Source organism: Bombus terrestris, chromosome 15 (assembly GCF_910591885.1).
Source record: "Bombus terrestris chromosome 15, iyBomTerr1.2, whole genome shotgun sequence".
Classification (NCBI taxonomy): Eukaryota; Metazoa; Arthropoda; class Insecta; order Hymenoptera; family Apidae; genus Bombus; species Bombus terrestris.
Genome location: NC_063283.1, coordinates 6,599,161 through 6,612,794, shown reverse-complemented (window position 1 = coordinate 6,612,794; position 13,634 = coordinate 6,599,161). Strand labels below are relative to the sequence as shown.

Here is a 13,634-nt window from a genome sequence, read left to right as displayed (position 1 = left end):
ACACTTTATTAATTCCCACGGAACATTTACGAAAAAAGAAAAAAAATAGGAAAGAAGAAAAAAGAGCCATTCGAATTTCTGTTCTCTCGTAGTTGTTCCTTCACTCAAGTAAAGAAGACAAATTAAACCTAAATTTAAACGCGCATGAAAACTTATCCCTCACATGGAACTTCATTCTTCTTAAAGTTTAGGTTCCCTTTAGTCTTCATTCTGGCTAAACAATCAGTTTAGTCCTTCGTTCGAGGTTTGAAGCTTCACACTTTATTTCTAACGCAACAACGAAAAAGAGCTATTCAAATTCCTATTCACACGTAACTGATCCTCCGCTCCAGTACAGAGGATAAAATAAATCTAAATTACGACGCACATAAAAATTTATCCGTCATATAGAAATAAAGATTTTTATTCTTTCTAAAGTTTAGGTTCCCTTTAGTCTTCATTCTGGCTAAACAATCATTCCCTCGCTCAACGCCTGAAACTATTTTCCCGCCTTATTTCTAACGAGACAAACGAAACGACCGTTGATCCGTTTCTAATGAATCACCCAGTACACGCGGAAACCGGTCGTGCTTGATTCAACGTTCTCTAATAACGGAAAGGGGTTCCCGCGTTCAATGCTGCACCCCTGGCTCGACACCCCCCACTCCATCGCATCATGGGCCGCGCGCGCGCTGCTAAAAGTGCGTCAGACAGGTTTCTTGCTCTGTTCGTTGCGAACGCGCTTGGCACGTCCGACTGCTGCGTGTCGTGTACAGACACACGTAGCGAAAACACTTTGCCTCGACAAAGAGACACTGGTCTCTTTGCACGCGATCATATGAGCTAAGAGTCACGGTTATATCTCGGTCAGGCCTTTTTCTCAACGTCGTCGCCTCGATATATCGATCCGGAGAACGGTATTCCGCATCTTTTTTTCTTTAACGGCAAACCGAGGATTTTCGCGCAATAACGCGGTGTACACGTTACGCGATATTACTTGCGCGCGCGTAATATTGACCGATGCTCCACTTTTCCGTCGGCTATACAGCCCGCTCCGACGCAAGATCTTTTCAATGAGATCGCTTCTCGATTTTAACGTGTGTTCTCTTCTGATGAGATTCCGGGCAAAGATGGTTAATGAAATGGACGTCGCTTGGAAATATGGCAAATAGGAAATATTGGTTGATACTAAGCGCGCCAAATTCGAATCGACGGAGAAGATTTTGCACAAAATGTAAAATATCTTTAATACGGTTTAACACGGTTAATATATACGTTGATTGGAGTAATTCGAGAGATATGTTGCAACGAATTATTACCAAATCAACTTTTGTTAAAGCAATTTCATTTGAGAAAAGAAATATTACAAGCACGAGACATTTTAAATATGTTAGGACTTTCGATGCGCTTCACTGAAATTCATAATTGTTTGCAACGTGAAATTTGGAAATTATTGCAAGCTTGCATCTTTTACATGTTTATTACAGGCTATTTAATGTTGAGCTTAACGCACTACACGTGCTCGCTTTCTATTTTCAATATTTCACATTCTATAACCTAAAATTGTGTCTCACAATTTTTCCTGAAATTATTTTTATTTCCAACACTGCTTTAAAGCATTTGATAATTGAAAACCATTGTAGCAACACGTATTTACTACGCGTTACATGACATTTACTGCACGTTCATTCTTTGGTTAAAACATATCCTCGTGATCAATGAAACTTGGAGCAACGATTCGAACAAGCGTGGATAATGTAATATTGATGTGTCGAACGATACGGCTTTTTCGATTCAATAAATTTTCCGTGTCATTGACAGATGGCACTGACGCTGCTACGCAGATAAAAACATGCAAACGTGGGTTAAAGACAAGTATTTTTGCTCGTTAGATCCTAACTACCATGTGCATAAACGAGTTTTTGCTAGATCGGGATAATGGATTATTCGATCCTTATCGATCGTCGATAATAATGCATCTGTTGTACGATAACGAACGATTGCACAATGTACGCGTTAATCGAGAATATTTAACTTAGACTATATTTAATGAACGTCCGTGCGGCAGTTAAGTAATCAAAGAAACCTTAAGACGAACTTGATACACTATAATATATCTATTTCACATTTATTGGAAATTAATTTCCTACCTTTCCAACGAAAATTATGAACAAGATGAACGACAAAAGAATAAAAAGAATTAAGCACCATTTGATTCATGGCGAAATAACTTCGAAATAATAAACTTCTATCTATCTGATATTCGTTACTCAAATTAAAAACAAAATTTCAAAAGACCTGTCTTTGACAAGTACATATTCTCTCCGGCAATACAAGTGCAATTAAGAAAAAGAGATGAGAGAAAAAATTGGAGCAACTCAATTTAACTTTATAATCACATCGAGATTAATTTCCAAGAGGAATAAGAGGTAACCAGATTGAAAAAAAGAAGAATAAAAATTGAATAGCTAAAGTAAATAAATATACGATTTGAATAATTCGAGACACGCCAACGTATCAACCAATCGTGTCATAAATATCGTGTCATAAATATCGTGTCTCTCCCCTAATCTGCCCATCACCTTTTCAATTGAAGACTTGATTAATGAAAATACGTCCGCGGTCCAAATCTCATCTCAAACTCTTATTCATAAAAAAATCTGCAGAACAAGTAAAGTACCATAGATCCTAATGACGTCGACTCATCGCCAGATATACAGGGTGTATCTAGTAATTAATGGTACAGCCGAGCATGGAGTGATTCCTCGTGAAAAAATAAATGGGAAATGGAGAAAGGAAATTTTTCGAGACAAACGATTTTGAAAATTAGTCTGGAGTACACGTGTACTAACTGTGAGTTTCGACTTGATGAACTACTTTTTCCACTGCTCTTTGTATTTATAAACACGGGTAATAAATATTATCTGTTTCTTGTCATTGCTATTATCATACCACGTGTATTATCGTTTCTCTATATCTCTACGTACATATGTCTACGACAGACATACACATGTATGTCTACCATAATAGAGATAGAGGCTCGTTACAATTCTAATGAAATTTCAGAATGTTTCGTGTAACGTGCAGAACAAAAGAAACCTTAAAAGAAACCTGATATGCTATTTACTTCATAATTACTCTAAATTAATTGACTATCTTGCCAAGGAAAACTGTGAAGAAGAAAATGAACGAGAAAGGAATCAAACGCAATAAAACACATAATGTTCATTAAATGTATCTACGAATGTTTCAATATTTTCGTGAGCCACTGTGAACTTAACAATGTGATTGATTAATCATTCCGCCGAACCAATTTGAACCAATTACCACGTGTTAAACGAAACACAGAATTGTTCCGATGCTCATGAACAGGGGATGTATATCCGACTAACAAATTGAAAAGCTCTCTGTTAACGCGAACGCACTATATTTAGCCTTCGCTGTCTTTCTAATCGACCACGCGTCTATACACTGGGGCGACTGTGACCGTTTCGCTCTGCTGCTGTCCGCAATGCAATTGGACTGTGGAATTTAGTGCAATCTGCGTTCCGTTATACGCACGCGCGTTTTGCTTGTGTGCGACTTAACGAACGCGAATGGTCCAATCGTTTGAAACCGGCGAACACGCGCCCGATCCTTGCGCGATAGACTCTTCCCGCTTTATCCGTAAAACCCTCGTTTTTCCAATGTAACGCAGGTCGTTGCACCAGACATTGCATAACGTTCACGGACGATCCGCTGCGACTAATTTCGTGCAATCACACTATTCGTCCATAATCCGCAAGGATCCGGTGCGTGGAATCGTCACCATTTGTTAATCTACACGTTTGCTCCGCTACTGAACGACTGCTTGAACGCGATTGTCATAGTTATGAATCGTAATACGCGATAAGCAAATTTGAAAATAAGAAAAAAAGCAGTGTAACGTCATCAGTTCTTATTTTCAATTTGTGGAGTTTATGGCGGTGAATTTTTGCAGATTCGTTTAACCCTGCTGTTCTTTTCTGTAGGATACGTCTATCTTTTATGTATCTTGCATTCCTGAATAAATGAAGTTATTTAAAAAAACAAATTATTGTTATCCTTTCTTAGATGTAATATTTTATAATCGACTATTGGAGTGATTAGTATTTTCTTCATTCGATACCATTATCAAAAGATGTTATATTTGTCAATACATAAAAGGATTTTTGTTCTATATATACATAACAAATAATATTACTCACACAAGTATTATAATATTTTCAAAATTTCATATTTTTCTTCACCGGGCCATATCCCCAAGAAACAAACTTGAAGAAAACTTTAGGCGAATAGCAGGGTTATCATTCTGTTTTCTTTTGTATTAAATAATGTTTAAGAATTATGAGTCACAATGAGAAATTCGAATATTCTAATGTTACGAAAAGAAACGGAGCTACAGTCAATTTATCACTGATTCGTGCAAAATTCCCTCTTTCACCGACAGTTGATTCGCACTACAAACGAACCGAGTCTTTATATAACACGCGAACCGGCTTTTCCATAAATGCAACGCCCAACGAGTTTTACGCCGCGATAGTTATTCCGCTTAACTCGTGATTTGTGCACTATGAATTTCGAAGATAAACCGTAATATAGAAAAAAAAAAAAATGAAATAAAAACGTTCCTCGTTACGATGCCATTTTGCAGGTAAACGTATATTAAACGTACTATTTCTTCCACGAGCGTGAAAATTAAATATGGCTAATTAAAACATCGTTTAGCATTCATACAACGATAAACGTTTATCATCGTAATGTATATATAATTATTATATGAAATCCAATTAGACGAAAATTAATATTCAAACCGTAATATGTGTAAAAACATACGTAATTGTTGAAATTGTTTACCAGAAGAGCACGTTTAAAGACTTCTACGGTTATTAATGGTATCGTTCACTTTCGGTACCGAAAGCGTGGAGCGAAAACCAGCATTGTTTCGGAGAGACAGTAGCACGCGGTGCAGTATATACATATGTGGCGCGCATCGAGTGCGTGGAAAAAGGTACGCAGATACAAGTCGACGACCAGAAGCGGTACAGTCACGGGAGAAAACCAATGGCGAGCCTAGGACTGTCTATCTCTCTTACACGCTCACGTAGACACGTACACATACAGGACCATTCATTCTCTACGTATCTCGCTCTGTATTTCATCTCTCCCTCTTTCGTTAATATCCGGAGTAGGGGGGAAAAGAACCGATCGTTCGATTTGCCAGCACCAGCTTCCTATCTTCCACGCTGTGTGTGTGTGTGTGTGTTCGCCTTTACGTTACATGTGTCGTGATCAAATTACGATTGTCGTGTTGGCTATCAACGTTATATACATACTGAAATAAATACGAAAAGAAAGAAAATAAGGCGATACACGCGGGGCCAACGAAAACACTGTTTCACTGCCACTGTCGAGTTCGGCGATAAGATAGTACCATAGAGAGCGCACCATTATTTTCGTATCTCTACGTAGCACACGTTGTCCGCGCGCACAGCGAAGAAAAAAGGGAGAGAGCCGCGTGTATATACATACTCCGTTTTGCTTACGAACCTTCGGAACGACCGTTTCGAACAACACGAATCGACATTGACGCGGCGTCACACCACGCTGCAAATTGTCGTCTCCCTCCCGGCGGCACCGTGCTTTTTTTTTACTTCCGTGCACACCTTGCGTACGATACCGCGAACACACACGATCTACGAGGTAAAAAACGACGATCGTAATTATTCACGAAACACTCGCCGCGACATAGTCTAGCACGTAATTTTTCAACTAATTTCAAAGAAACGTAGCGGACTGGTAATAACACCGGCACGGCGTGTGCGCTATGGTGGCGCACCGTAGTCGGTTCCTCGTTGCGAGGCGTCCCGATGGGAACGAGGATCGCATTTTAATGGGGCGCGGCCGTATGAGAAAATTCTTAATTACCTAAATGCACTCCTCGATCATGGGGGATGGGTCTGCTTCGCCTCACCGTGACGCACACAACACTCGATGCTCGGAAACGGGGGAAAGGAAGAAAAACACTACACTCTACGCGACACTGGAAAACTGCACCACCTCGGCGGAACGCGAACGAGTCTGCCTCGTTCTCTCTCACGTCCGGTCTCGCTCTATTCCGTCGATGAGCGGCGCTGTGCGCGCCGCTGCTGCGTGTTCGCTGTACGACATCAGCGCCACCGAGCGACGTCTGTCGGTATTATGCGCAACGCAGCCACGCCATTGGCTGGCCAATAGCGTGACAGCTTTACCGCTTGTCTTTACAGCGCGCGCTAAATTCGAACGTTGATTCTTTCAGCTGGTTATAGCCAGGACATTATTATGTCAAATTATAACGCATTACGACAACAATGTGTGATATTGAATCATTCTGTCGACTCAAATCTTTGGTTGAAGTGGGGAATTAAATTAAATTCATGTGCTGTATCATAAAGTTATTACGCATACAGTGGCTCGTCAAAGTATTTCAATATTTATTATGGAGAAGACTTACGAATGTATTATGTATATTATATAAAACTTATTGCAGCTCTATTATTGTTGTTGTGACACGATTATCACGGTTATGTCGATGAAATTTAAATGTAGTAAAGTAACGTATTCATAAAAGATTTTTACAACAACTGTATATATGAAAATATTAAAAACAAATTTATACTTCTATATTTTTTTGTTCTATATTAATTAAATTACGATAATTTGTTATAAATCGCAGCAAGAATTGTTTCCCGTTTTTTGAAGATGTATTAAGAGAAGCACAAACCGTATCTTTTTTATGGAACGATGTTTACTAGAAACACTGCGCAGGTGAAATTTCATGTACAATTTATAAGTATTCCATGTCATGAACAACAAATTATTTAACATATATTTTCTCCCATTTCGATACGTTCATTACTTAAAAAGCAAAGAGGAAACATTTTATCGATTCCAAGCTATTCCTGCAAAATTCACGGATCACGTACTTTGGTAACATTGTTTAAATCGAAGACAATAATCGATAGCATACAGATATCAGAGTGTTGCTCGCTGTTTGCTATACTCTTTCGCTAACAGTGAAAAGTGGATCGCCTTCCATATTCCTGTATCGCATAACATAATATAACGCGTTCAAATAAACATAGAAGCAAACGGGCGGTTCAGTTCTATTTGCGATGCATTGTCAATACAGATGATATTAAAATTGCACCTCTATGGCGTTAATTTCACCGTGTAATTGCAACGGTGTGCAATTCCACTGAAAATCAACGTCTACGATAATCGACACGAATCAATGTCCATAATAATTATTGTAAATCTCATCTACGAACAATCACCGTGGAAAATCGTTTCGTTGAATTATTAGTTATCGCTAATCGTACCGCGATCTCTGTACAGCTGATTGATTTTCCGATCGAAATACAATTGATCGTTGAATTCGGCACACGATACAATTTTCGTCTCCATTCAGTTTTTTTTTTGTTCATCGAAAGTGTTGTACGTTGTCGAATCGAAGCTGATAATGAAAGGTGGGAACACGTGGCCATTCAGACAGAATGGTCGAAGATGAATGAGAAATCTTGACCTCGCACGTCCAGACCAACCGTGACGTCGTATTTCATGGCTGTTCTTTTTTGTTTCCGACTGTCAGCGAACTGGAAGTTCGTAGTGAGCGACCCGCGACTAACTATTTTTGGAATTGATTGCTCAATCAATTTGGGTGCTCTAGGTTCTACGGTTTGTTTCGGGCAATCACGTGTAGATAGATAGTAATCAAATAAACTTGAAAATATTGATTGGCTTTTTTTGAGAGATCTTGATTGTTTAAGTTATTTCTGATATAGATACAAGAAGAGAAATAGTACTTTATTATTCTATCCACGCTATAATCATGCGACTGGTATAACGAGCTGATTATAATTAGGATCTTCTAATCGTGAGATCGGCTTATAAAAAACAGATCGCTTAATAACTTTCCGTTTTTTCTTCTCATAGTTCTCCTATGTTACTCTGTCATTCTTCTTCATAGATAGATAGTTTCACTTCAGCCTGGCGGTATCGAAATAGGATTTGGCTTAGAATTTTTATAAACGTTTTAGTACCGCACATAACTTATTACTAAAAATATCGTTCTTCTTAGTATTATATAAAATCTGAATTTACGTTAATTTACATATTATGCAGAACAATTGTTATTATATTCATAGCTATTTTGCAATATCACTTAAAGAACCAATTCATAGCAGGTTGACCTTTTAGCAATGATTCCCTCTTCTCGTAGCAAGATACATATGTATATATAATCAAACAACTCGTTCGAAGTTCAGGCAAGAGTAACGCATACTAAATCTCGCTTTAAAGCATCAAACATCCCGTTTTCATTGAATCGTCTCATGATCGATACAGAAGGGGACGCGTTTCCTCTGAGCAAGCACAATGTCAATGGAAATGAACTCGCGAGCCGAACAATTCCTTGCGATTCACAATGCTCGTATCGCGCGTCGCAAGTCGGCCGCGTAGCTGCGCGTTGTATCGCGTTTCAGCGATTAAGAGGGATCCTTTCTCTTTATCCTGGCTCGACGGTCACGTAATAGAACGCGAGAGAATGGCCGTTTATACGTCAAGTTTAGAGGATATAATGGGAAGGGCCACTGGTGACAAATCGATAAGCTTGTTGAACAATAACAACGCGCGCGGAGTCTGCCGAGGGTTTGCGACCCTTAGCCGCCGCGTTTCTATCCGGCAAGGACCAATCGTCCCTGGTAAACACTTTGCACGATTTGCCGAGTGAATTTTCTCTCCGACTCCTTTCGAGGAAACGTTTGTTTCACGAGCTTCCACCGATCGAGGGCCGCTCGAGCACAAATTCTTCGATGAGCGGGTAAAATAATAAGTCCGATTGCGGAACCGCTTCTCGCTTCGCGAAATGCTGTTATTCTTGTCGTAGAAGGAGTTTGCAGAGAGAGGTCCGTGGTATTTTATGGGGGGATTTTAGTCGCACGTTACAGTGAGCTTTAACACTTTCAAAATATATAGTAGTCTAAATGAGATTTTTATCGGGTTTTTTATTCCTTTCTTTTTATTCGTTTTAGATATTTTAGTATGTAGTACGTTTTAACGAAGTAAGTATCGAATATCTTTATTGGGAAAGAATTTCAATTTTTACTCGTTCCTCGATGCTGTTTCAGCTGTATACCAATTGTTGTTCAGTGTATCTCGTTCCACGTTTATTCATAAAGTGGAATCCGATTTAACGAATAGATTAGCCTTGTAGTTTAATTATTATTCAAATATATAATTATTATTCTAATAACCTTGTTCTTATTCAATACGATATTTTATCCCGATAAATAGTCTCTCGAACAATCATTCTACTTAAAACATTTTTACTCCCATTTTATCGACGTACTTCTGTTCGCATTATATCTCGTTATAGCTTAACGTAAAATCATGTTAACGGCGAATTGTAGATCAGAAGCATTTTTTGTAAATTTTCCCTCGAACAGGATCACCATCTCACATTCAATTTACAAAATTCACTCGCAGAGCTCTACTTGCTTCATTATGAAACTTGCTACTCATTTCATTACGTAACTCGTCAAACGTAGCTTGCAACTTGTTACTATGATAACGTAACTAGCCTGCAAGAGGTTCCGGATGACAAAATTACTATCAAAACTCGTGCATTTCGACGCTTCTTTCGAGCTTGACAGAATCTGTCACATCGGCCATATTCCGGGTACTCGGACAGCTCATAATTTTCGTCGTATGGCGCAACTGTTCGCTATAAACGCCCGTGGCCAGACTATTTGAGGTCGAGCGTGCAAAACGCGTGCAATAAATGCGCGATTAATTAAACGTTACTTTACGCGTTGCAGTGTCGCCCTGGAGAAGAGAGTATCCATTTTGTTCATTAGCAAAAGAGGGAGGGAGCCAGGGGTGATGTTGTTTGCAGAACATCCTTAAATGTAGCTACGATTTCCCTTACGCTGCTCCATGAAAGGCCATTATGACGACAATGGCTTGCCATGGGTAATAGCGCGACCAGGAATTTAATTATCATTTTAGGCGGTGCGGAAAGCAATTATCGGCAATTCAGTTTGCAATGGCCAATGGAACCACGCTCGAGGACCAACGGCAACCGCCACCTCCCGCTTTCTCTGCTCCGACTGCAAAAGAGCGAGCTCATTAGGAAGTACTTTTCTCGGCGACGATGAATATACTGCCGCTTTAAGTCTCTGTACACAACTGGAATCAGCGTTCAGGCCGAACGAAACGCGCGCAAGTACGCTGATTAAATAAATGTACCGTGGAAGAAACGGTGGTTTGTTGATGACGATGGTTTCTGGGGCTTGTCAAACGCGTTAAACTGTGGCGATGAAAATACGTGGCATTAACTCGGCGGCTGTACGCTGGGAAAATGTAACATAATCTATAGAGAGAGAGAGTCTAGTGTGAGTACACACCTTGACGGCACGAAATTTATTCAGAAACTCTCATACATATATGTTACGTAGATCGAAGATTGATGGGAAAGATATGAAGTGTGTAGGAATACAAATTAGTAGTAAAAACATAGGCAAGTTTGTAGGCAAGTAAATATTATACCAAGCTCATTTTTATACCGTGTATACTTACTCACTTCCTTCATACATAAAATTAAAGAATATGACGATTTTTATATCGGTCCCCTCCCTTGTAACTAGATCGCTAACTATGTATAATGATGCTTGACAGATACGATGGAAGAATTTTCATGGCGAAAGTTTGCATAGTAAGATCGCATTGCGATAGAACGATAATGTATCGATGCTTAAGTAAGCTTTTAAATAAATGTCATTTTTAATATTGCTGCGATTATATGTGTCGAATAAGAGGTAATATTTACGACGTAACATGATAAGTGGTTAACAAGGATTTTTTGATTACCGAGGACCCGAACATGTTAATAAAACGTTGAGAAGCGATTACTTGAAAATAATTGGCAATAAAGAATGTCCATTCAACAATAATTTGCGAACGTCTCTTTATTTTTCTCATTAAACAACCAGAAGAGCTCATTAAAAAGTACTTGAGCGAATATAGCATACGCACTTCAAACTTGAATGTAAGACGTAATTTAACGATATGTTAATATCCATCGACCAAGAATTGTACTTTACCAGATTATCAAGAATAATGATGCATGTGACGTTATTAAAAGCATTCCTAATAATTTATTTGCGTTCCGTGGTAAAATATTGCACGAGATGATCGATAGTAAACGTTATTAACGTTGTTACAGATAATAATAATAATAATTTACTGGCGCAAAAATTATTTATTATTGTAACCAAGGATCTTGATGTGTCAAAATTTAATAAATAAATATATTGAATGACGAACAATTAAAAAATCCAAGAATATATAAAATATCCAAAATAAACTATAAGTTACAGAACTACTTGTTTCGGGTGTTCAAGAAATCTCTACTTAAATTTCATTCGCTTTATAATATTCGCAGCAAATGATCATCCTCCAATTCCACGATATATACAATAAAATATATCGACTGTTGAATTGTTGATTGTTACAAACTTTTCCAGTAAACCAATACAATTAAAATAGCGGAGATTCAAAGAGTAGCTGCGGTATCTCTCTCCCCCTCGGTCGTTCCATATACTGAAAAATCGCGGACGGTTGTAACGTATCGAACAGACACACGTCGCGTCGTTTCGACGGAATCGAAGCAGGAGGCTGTCGCAATATGGCCATGGATCCAGTAAAACGTATAACATTTTCTGAATGGTTAGAAACCGGGATACATCTATGCTTGGCGACACAATTCTCGAGATGTTCTCCATCGAACGCGTTGTCATCGGTGAAACCACTGGCAACGTACGTATACCTCCAGTATCGTTTCTTATATTTTCCAGTAACGCGCCAAACGATCGAGAAACTATCGTGTGCGAGATATACACACTTGAAAAATTTAATTTAATTCCCTTGCCAGATCGAAATCTTTTTCGTTTGATCGTTAGAACGAATTTGAAGATATAGAAGATGTGCATAAAATGTGCAAAGTCTAGCACATTTATTATAAATAATTATTACAAAATATCTGCAGTATAGGATTTTGGATATTTTATATAGTTTTTAACATCTAAAACAATTAAATCAAATTGCCTCGCCAGATTGAAATCTCTTTCGTTTCGTCTTTAGGCTGAATCTGAAGATGTAAAAATACGATCAAATGCATAAATATATAGAGTATATATAAAGTATAATACTTATTAAAATAGGTACTTATTAAAAGAGAAAATAATTTTTTATCTACCTTCGATTTTATAAATTACGTTCGTAATAATATATTCGTAATTTAAGTATAGTAGTTTATGTTTTCGCTTCTAACCGGTCATTGGATTAGGGTTGACACATTCTACCGACACGTATGTTGTATCACTTCGATTGTCTACATAGATAGTACTATTGACGTAATTCCGTCGTGTTTGTTTGATTTTGTACGATTTCGACGAAATGAAAATTGTGCAAGTTCAAGGTATTTGCGAAAATGGATAATTGGATCGGTTTTGTCATTTATTAATAACTTAACAATATCGCGTTGTAGATTTCGAAAGCAAAACAACAACAACTTCGAGGAGATGGTTATATAAATTCGCGCTTAAAACTTGGTTCTGCCGTGTTACACGTGTACGTTATAAATTTGGCGCATCGACAATGAATATTATATCTAGACACCCGAAACCTTGAAAATTAGTTTCCGCGGGGCACATGGTACATTAATTCGTAATAAAATAAAATAACAATTTGAAGCATGTAGATTTTCACAAAGGGACAATGATCACGTGAGAAATGCTAAGGACATTACCGGCGATTATTTCGATATTACTTTATATTAAAACGAATTAAATCACCGCGTTAATAATTGAATTACATGCAGTATCGATTTCGCTTGTTATTTATAATTGGCGTCATTGCGTTAATTTTAAACGAATATCGCACCTATTCGTAAATTAATTTATAAATGAATTTCCTGTAAAGATGAATTGTGCCATTTTATCGTCCTCCGAGGTTTACTGTTATTACTGAAATTAAGGGCTGGTTCTTGTATTATCTACGTTAAAGCTCGGCTAACTTCAACCGCGGCACAGTGGTATGTTGAAAGAATGCTAATCCTGGGGTTTAAACCTGATTCGAGGCTTGCCAGCGCACTACAAAATTATTGTCTACTATTTCACTTCCTTCCTTTCCCTTCCTTGCGTCACATGAAACCGAACAAAAGTCCAGAAATTTTGTAGTGAAATAAACTAGCATTACTGCGATGTATGTATGACCAAATACAATGGCAGACAAAAGAAAGTTTATAAAATAAGAAGTATAACAGACACCATAATTTTACAAAATGGATTTATATTTAATACGAGCAGTGAATAAATAGAATGGACGATTGTTATTAATATGGTAAAAAATGTTTAGTATAAATATCAATTTTAAGCTTTCTCCTATCCGCCACTATAATTCTCAGGAAATTTATATTAATATCTGCATTAAAAAACCTATCTGAATAAAAATATAAATTTCTTTGATTGAAAATTCTGCGATTATGATTTTTCTCCAATCTTTATACTACACACTGGTTCAACATCGCATAAGAATAT

The 13,634-nt window shown here is 37.8% G+C and overlaps 1 protein-coding gene across 5 annotated transcripts in view; it reads right to left on the bottom strand.

Moving 5' to 3' along the window:
* Positions 1-13,634, bottom strand: part of LOC100647823 (poly(rC)-binding protein 3) — a 185,110-nt gene that overhangs the window by 98,292 nt on the left and 73,184 nt on the right. The window contains exon 1 of one of the 5 annotated variants that reach the window (XM_012317260.2): positions 5,926-6,130. The exons of 3 other annotated variants lie outside the window; for them this stretch is intronic. The gene's annotated coding sequence lies outside the window, so the exon portion shown is untranslated. Of the gene's footprint in view, positions 1-5,547; positions 5,694-5,925; positions 6,131-13,634 lie in introns of those variants that run through there. One more of the 5 variants, XM_020866924.2, reaches the window with a different exon arrangement.